Genomic DNA, 8,398 nt, shown 5'->3' on the forward strand with positions numbered 1-8,398 from the left:
TCACCAGCCCAATCAGCATCGGAGTAAACCTGAAGAGACAAAGAGGAATGGACAGAAAAATAAAGGCCATGAAATAGAGTGCCTTTGATGTAGCGAAGAATGCGAAGAACTGCCGCATAGTGAGTAGTACGAGGAGCTGACAAGAACTGGCTAAGTACATGAACCGGATAGGCGATGTCTGGTCGGGTGACAGTTAAGTAGACGAGACCGCCAACTAACTGTCGATAGAGAGTCGGATTATCCAAAACAGTGCCATCCATAAGGGTAAATCGAACATTAGGCTCAAGAGGACACTATAAGAAAAAGCAATATTTGTAACAAAAAAAATTGTTACAAAAAATTGAAATTTTGAAACAAAAAAGGGGCCGTTGCAGTATGTCCCGTTACAAAAAGTTTTTGTAACAAAAAATAAAACTGTTACAATTCAAGGTAATGTTTTGTAACAAATTTTTCTGATACAAAAAACCAAAAGCCGTTACAAAAGTGATAACAAATTTTGATCTTCAAAATATTTTTTGTGACAATATATTTTTTTCTCTCATAAAATTTTGTTACAAAATGTAACTTGATTTTGTAATATTTTTTTTTCTTTAGTTACAAAATACTATTTATTTTGTAATAATTTTTTTAATACAAATTACACGCATAATTTGCCAAATTATATTATTTTTTAATTAATTAATATATTAACTAATTTACTCAGCAAGTCAACATTCATATAATATATAATAACATAAATAGTTCAAATATCTTTTATTTAACTAAGATTGTTTTATAAATCTTCAACATATAAACTCTAAAGTACAAACTAACAAGACACATTGAAAAACTCTAATGAACTAGATAGATACATATGACAAGAAAAGCAAGGAATTATAAATCTCCAAAATATAAACTACAAATTACAAACTCCATCATGTTCATAATTCTTCTTTCTCATGGAGAAGCTTCTAATAAGTGCCACACACCTGAAAAGACGACCAACAATAACAATATGATGTCAATTAATGCAATTCTAAAAAATTGTCCAGAAAATTTGAGCTTTACTATCTCTAGTACCTATAGTTTCAAATTATTCAGTTAGCACAAATATGTGAGGAAATTACATAGCCAACATAACCAAACGGTTCAACTCAAATTAAATGAGACCTGCAACATTGAAAACAAGACGCTTTGCAGAGCATGGTTCTTCATGTCCTGTCACCTAAGGTTTGAAGCTCCATGAACAATGGCAGAGTTTTGCCAGTATCAACAATCTACTGAAATTCAAAACCCTATTGCATTACCAACCAAAGGCATAAGCACATGCAAAATCAAAGCATCAATATCCTCATCATATAAACTATATACCCATCCTAAATTTTTCATTCAACAAAAAAAAAATTAATATACTTGGCAAAGGAACAAAAAAATTTACAGCAACAAAAGATTTAGTTAAGTGATTGTTTAAGCAACACAACAACAAATTCAACTATTCAAGTATTAAACTCAACCCAGTGATGTTATCCAGCAACAAAATTCAACTCCGTGATGTTATCCAGTAACAAAAAAATTTGCTCAGGTTCAGCAATAATTCTAAAATACCAAATACTACTACAGCAACAACAACCACCACCAGTCCATCATCATAAAATTCTAATTTCAAGCCCGTGAAAGTGGCATAATAAGTCATTATTTGAATACTTGTTATTAATTTGTCCCTCTATATATAGGAAAAAATATTTTTTTTATTATCTCTCTCTTGTCTGATTAAAGTCTTTACATACACATCTCATGTTTTTTTTTTCAAAAAAAAAAGTATTTCAATAACTAAATATTTCATTTTCATTATTTCATACACTATTAGTGAAAAAAAATAGATAATAATGCTATAAAATTAGTATAATTTATTATTTTTTAAAACAGAGAAGAGAAAGATAAGAAATTGCAAGGGACTAACAGAATTACTATTCTCTATGAGTAAATTTTGAAAAAGACCCTTCCAAAACAAAATATATATAGATAATCTACTGTAATTTTCATATAATAATAATATGTGTGATATTTAAATAAAAAATAAAAATAAAAACTTTCATAATCATCCACATGCTGTTTGAATGATAGTAATGTCTTTAGACTAACTATTAAGGCCATTAAAGCCATTCATCCTACCCAAAATTATTTATGCCTCTTAATTTGAAGAACAGTAAGACACACACTTATAAGTACACTTGTTACTGTAGAAAAAGATAAGCTAAAGACAATTAAGTTTTAACTTTTAACTCCGTTCACTCTTTAATTCTTCTATCTTTAGATATCAACTGTATTGTTACATTATTAATTCAGTTTGGGCTTATTAAGTAAAAAACTAAACACACAAGGTTTCACTATATATTAAAACCCCAGAAATTCTAAAGAACTCCAGCCGTTGTTTGCAGGTATAATTATATTCAACCAATTCAAACTTCAAAATTAATGCAAGGCAAGTAAACAATAGATTCTATCATAACTTACCTCACCAGCACCAACAAGGATATATGATCCTACAGTTACATCATGCATAGGAACACTCTTGTACGCTAAGTTGAATGTATTAGGAAGCTTATCACCACTGGTGTCAAGAACAAGTGCAAACTCCAGCCGTTGGTTGCAGGTATAATTATATTCAACCAATTCAAACTTCAAAATTAATGCAAGGTGGGTAAACAATAGATTCTATCATAACTTACCTCACCAGCACCAACAAGAATATATGATCCTACAGTTACATCATGCACAAGAACACTCTTGTATGCCAAGTTGAATGTATTAGGAAGCTTATCACCACTGGTGTCAAGAACAAGCGTAAACTCAGGATGATTCTCTTTCAACTCTGAAATTGACACTGAAAGTCTGAAAGAACTGGGTCAAAGGGAGCTCACCTAGGAAACTGACCAACTGAACTAATGGCTGAAACAAGAAGATCCCCACCACCATCACTTAAGGGAGCAGATGCTGGTTCTGTCTGCTTCTGCAATTCACCATAATGGTATAAAAACAGCAACAAATCAACCTTAAATACTAATAATCAGAAAAATAAAAGCATCAATCAACCACTAAACCTACATATATTACAATGTATCAACAAAATTTGAATGATCTACCAACAAAATTTAGAAGGATGGTGTTTCTGATGGTATATTTGATGAAGCCATCTAGAACAACAATAATATAAAACAACAATATATTACACTATTGAATAATCTGCCTGAATCAACAAAATTACAATCAACAAAATATAATCAACAACAATAAAGAATATGTTAGTACACGGCAGAATTGCTTGACTCCAAAACAAGAAAAGTAAGGTTGATAAGTAGAAATTGGTTAGAAATTGATTTGATAAGTTACAGATCTGGTTAGTTCTCATCTCAACGTTTCTTATCATACATTGTAAAACCCTTATATAATCGACACTTTAATCAGTTCCTTAGTTAATTAAATTATAACCCAATGAGGCAATAAGTAAATAACTGAATAAATAAAAAATTAAAAAATACCTGACAAGAGGGAGACCAAGCACGGCGAAGCAGAGTCTAGCAAGGGGAAGGCAGCAGCGACGGTGAGCCATGCCGGACGATGGCGCGACGACAACGACGACGACGCGAGACGCTGTCACGCAGAGGAGGCGACGACCCAGGAAGGAGATACACAAGGGCCGACGCAAGAGTCACGAGACGAAGCAGAGTAGCCCAACGGCGACGCATCAGTGGTAAAGGAACAGCGATCTCCAACGGAGAGCTTGGTAGCGACCAGGCGCGACAGAGCTGGCAATGTCCTCTCCTCCATCGCGTTTCCCGCAACATCAGCTCTCTATCTCAACGTCTCACCCTCTCCCATCTTCGTCAACGTCAACGGCGATGCGTGGGATAGCGGCTCCACGGCGGTGAGGCCCGACGCCGGCGCGGTCTTCTTCTTATCCTTCTCTTCTTCTCTGTTTCGCGTGTCTGTGTGTAAGGGTATGTTGTGTGTGTGTTTCTTACGTTGAAGGAAGGTGAGGCTGTGGCTGTTAGGGATAAAAATTGGGGAAATTAGGGTTTTTAATAAATTTGGGAATTAGAGTGAGAAATTAGGATTTTATAAAAGAATAAGGATAGATATGAATAGATATTTTGATAAAATTAGAGAGTTGAATAATTTTAACACCAAATATACTCCATTCAAAATATTTAAGAACATTATTTATCAATATATTGTTAAATTTAATTAATTATTTTTAATTTAAAATATAAAATAAACATATTAATCACATTCTTATAAAATATAGTTTAAACTCAATATTAATTATTCAAATTAAATGATATAATTTTTTATTATTTTTCTATTACCGAAACTTTAATTTCAATTTACAAAATAACTAATTATAATAAAAATTGTACATAAATATTAACTGACTTAAACTTAAAGTATTTATAAAAATCAATTTAATCATTTCTAATAAATTAATTTCTACAAGTTCAAATTAATAATGATAGAATTTATTTAAATTAAATTATATAATTCTTTCTTATTTTTCAATTACCAAAATTATAATTTCAATTATACTAAATATCCAATAAAGATTATATAAAAATTTTAATTAATTTAAACTAATTATTATAAAAATTACATATAACTCCTAATTATTTTTAAATTTAAAGTATCATAAAGCTTTATTTAATTTCTTTCAATAAAATATTTTTTTTTAAAATAAATTCTCAACAAATATAATAAATTTAACTATCAAAAAACTTGGGATGTTATAGTTGGGTTATGGTGGATTTAGGACTAGTAAAGAGAGAAAAAAACCAAAGCTCTATATTTTATTCTTAAGGGAGTTTTTCAAAATTTTATTTAAATGGACGAGTACAGCAAACAGCAAAATGAAAAATAACAGTGAGGGAGTAGAATTAGAATTTTTTACTTTTTATATTTGTTTTTATTTTTAAATTTTTATTATTTTTATTATTTTTATTTATGTTTAATAATTAATTTTTTAATTTAAAAAATTAATTTTTAATCAAAATTCAAAACTTAATTATTAGTAAAATTATATATTAATTTTATAATTAAATATAAAATAATATATATCATTTTTAAAAATAAATCATTTAATCTTTAATTTTTTTATAAAAAATAATTAATTAACACAAATAATATTTTAAAAAATAAAATTTTTAAAATAAAATAAAATTATCTTAAAGATTTTAACATTTTAAAATAATTTTTTTTAGTTACAAAAATTTTTGTATTTTGTGACAAATAAATAACTTGTTACAAACAATATTGAATTTTGTGACAAATTAATTTTTTGTTACAAAATAATTGGAGTTTTTGAAACAAATGGATATTTTGTTACAAAATATTTTAAACTTCTGCAACAACTTCATCTTTTGTTACAAAATATTTTAAAATTTTGCAACAAAACACTGGCTCGTTACAAAAGTTAATATAATTTGTAACAAAAAAATTAAGTCGTTACAAAATATCAAAATGTTTTTTAACAAATTGTATTGTTGTTACAAAATATTATTATTATGTAACAATTACTAATTTTTGTTACAAAAAAATATTTTTTTGTAACAATTTTAAATTTGTTACAAAATTTTTGTTACAAATGTTCTATTTTCTTGTAGTGGGAGTAGACTCAGTGCGACTATCTGTAATCCCAGCGCGAGTAAGAAGATCTGAAGCATACTTAGCTTGAGAGAGATAGATGTCATCATCGGTGGAGATGACCTCGAGACCAAGAAAATAGCTGAGAGAACCAAGATCTTTCATCTCAAAGGTATGGTGAAGTGAGGCCTTGAGATAAGAGATACCATCAACATCATCCCCAGTAATGATCATGTCATCAACATACAAAAGTAGAAGAACAACTCCACGTTTGCTTTTACGAATGAAGAGGACATTCTCGTGAGAGCTAGAAGTAAAACCAAGACTGCATATGGTAGTGCTGAACTTGTCAAACCATTCACGAGGAGCTTGCTTAAGTCCATAAAGTGCCTTGCGAAGGAGACAAACCTTATTAGAAGGACAAGGATATCCCGGAGGTGGTTTCATATAGACTTTCTTTTTCAAATCTCAATTAAGAAATGCATTCTTCACATCCATCTGACTGAGAGACCATTTTTTAACCGCGGAAATGGCAAGAAGAGCTCTAACAGACGTAAGACGAGCGACAGGAGCAAAAGTCTCTTCATAATCAATACCATACTCTTGCGTACAACCTTGAGTAACCAAACGGGCCTTATAATGGTCAATAGAGCCATCAGAGCGAGTCTTGATCTTGTATACCCATCTACTGCCCACAACTTCCTGATTAGAAGGAGGATCAACCAAATTCCAAGTGTGTGCTTTTTCAAGTGCCTGTATTTCTTCCTGCATTGCTTGTTGCCAATTTGCGTTTGAGGAGGCTTCTCTGAATGACTTAGGTTCATGTTGATGAAGGATAGTAGAAAAGCAATGATAATCAAGAAGATGAGGAGGTGGATTCCTGACCCTAGAAGAACGAGCAGGAGGAGGAGGCATGACGGTAGGAGCAGGATCATCGTCCGGTCTGGAATCATCGGGAGATGGAGAAGGCGGAAGAACAGGAGGCTGTGGAGGTCACTCGAGATAGAATCTGAAGAATCATCACTAGAAAAAAGGATCAACATTGGGGTTAGTAAACAAAGGTGACTAAGTAGTAGGAATGGACTCAAAGGATGAGAACCGAGAAAACATGTGGTGCTCCCAGAAGACAACATGACTAGATAAACGAATACATTTAGAGAGAGGATCCCAACAATGATAACCCTTGTGTTCAGTGCCATAACCAAGGAAACAACACATACGAGCCCGAGGTTCAAGTTTACTATGTTCATGAGGCTGAAGAAGAACAAAACATACACAACCAAAAACTCGAAGAGAACTATAATCTGGGGGGGGTATGATAAAGACGCTCAAAGGGAGTAACATTACCAAGAACAGAAGAAGGGAGTCTATTGATAATATGAACAGCAGTAAGAACAGCTTCACCCCAAGTACGCTCAGGACATGAAGAAGAAAGGAGCATTGCACGGACGGAGTCAAGAATGTGACGGTGTTTGCGTTCAGTTCTACCATTTTGTTGAGATGTACTAGGACAAGAAAACTCTGACAAAGTACCCTGTTCTGCAAGAAAGACTAAGAGTTTGGAATCACGGTATTCCATAGCATTATCATGTCGGAAAACCTTAATGACCTTGGAAAACTGAGTTTTAATCATAGTAGCAAAGTTGATATAGATCTGAGGTAACTCATGGCGATTAATCATCAAATAAACCCAAGTAAAACAGGAATAATCATCAATGAAAACGACAAAGTATCGAGCTCCGCCCATAGAGGCAGTGGGAGTGGGGCCCCAAACATCAGAGTGAATGAGATCAAAAGGAGAGCAAGCAAGAGATGAATTATTGTGAAAAGATAAAGCAGGTTGTTTGACAATTTGGCAAGAAATGCAATCAAAAGATTTATTTGGATCCTGACCTAAAACATCCTGAGACACAAGAGGATGTAGGTTTCCTAAGGAGGTGTGGGCAAGACCATGATGCCATAAGTGAAGGGTAGAGGGAGAAGAAGCAGCACAGAGATTTGGTATAGGAGGAATATGAAGATTCTCGAGTTCAAATAACCTTCTGACCTTACGTCCAGTCCCGATGATGTGTGCCGTCCGAGGATCCTGTACACGACAGCCAGAAACGAAAAAAATGGCTTCAAAACCCAGATCAATAAGTTGACCAACAGAAATAAGATTGAAGTTTAATTTGGGAATATAATAAGTATCAGGAAGATTAAGAGTTGACTGGGATATAGAACCCTTGTGTGTTGCGTGCAAGAGGGAGCCATTTGCAGTATTGACAGAAGGTCCATTTGTAGTGGTAGACATGGACGAAAAAATATTACGCAACGGAGACATGTGATTAAAGCAACCCGAGTCAAAGTACCATTTAGAATTACCTGGAGGGGTTGATATAGTAGCAGGGGTATTACTAGAAACAGAGAGAAGATGCTGAAGAAGAGATGCAATATCAGATAGAGAGACAGGAGACGAGTGGAGTGGATCAGGACGTGGTGGGCGAGTAGGACAGGCAGTAATTAAATGTCCCGAGAGCTTGCAGTAACGGTAAAACAGCTGTAAACAATGGTAGCTAATATGACCTGTCTGGTGGCATGTGCGATATTCAACAGAAGGACAGTCGGGGAAGAGGTGTCCATAACGGTTACAGTTTCGACAGAATTTACCCTTTCTGTCGGTGGCAGCAAAAACATCTGGCTTTTCCATGATAGTGCGACACGTGGCAGCACCAGGAGCGTGCGATCAGCACCAAGATCAACGGCTGCTGAAGCTTCTGGAATGAAGTAATGGAGGTGGACAGCG

General features: G+C 33.3%; 1 long non-coding RNA gene across 1 annotated transcript; it reads right to left on the minus strand.

Moving 5' to 3' along the window:
* Positions 1–843: 843 nt before the first annotated feature.
* Positions 844–4,007, minus strand: LOC112737502 (uncharacterized). The gene is made up of 5 exons (XR_003168989.3): positions 3,519–4,007; positions 2,901–2,989; positions 2,494–2,805; positions 1,150–1,256; positions 844–968 (listed from the first exon to the last, which is right to left on the minus strand). It is a non-coding gene; the product is annotated as an uncharacterized lncRNA (long non-coding RNA).
* Positions 4,008–8,398: the final 4,391 nt, after the last annotated feature.

The sequence above is a fragment of the Arachis hypogaea genome, chromosome 13 (assembly GCF_003086295.3).
Source record: "Arachis hypogaea cultivar Tifrunner chromosome 13, arahy.Tifrunner.gnm2.J5K5, whole genome shotgun sequence".
Classification (NCBI taxonomy): domain Eukaryota; kingdom Viridiplantae; phylum Streptophyta; class Magnoliopsida; order Fabales; family Fabaceae; genus Arachis; species Arachis hypogaea.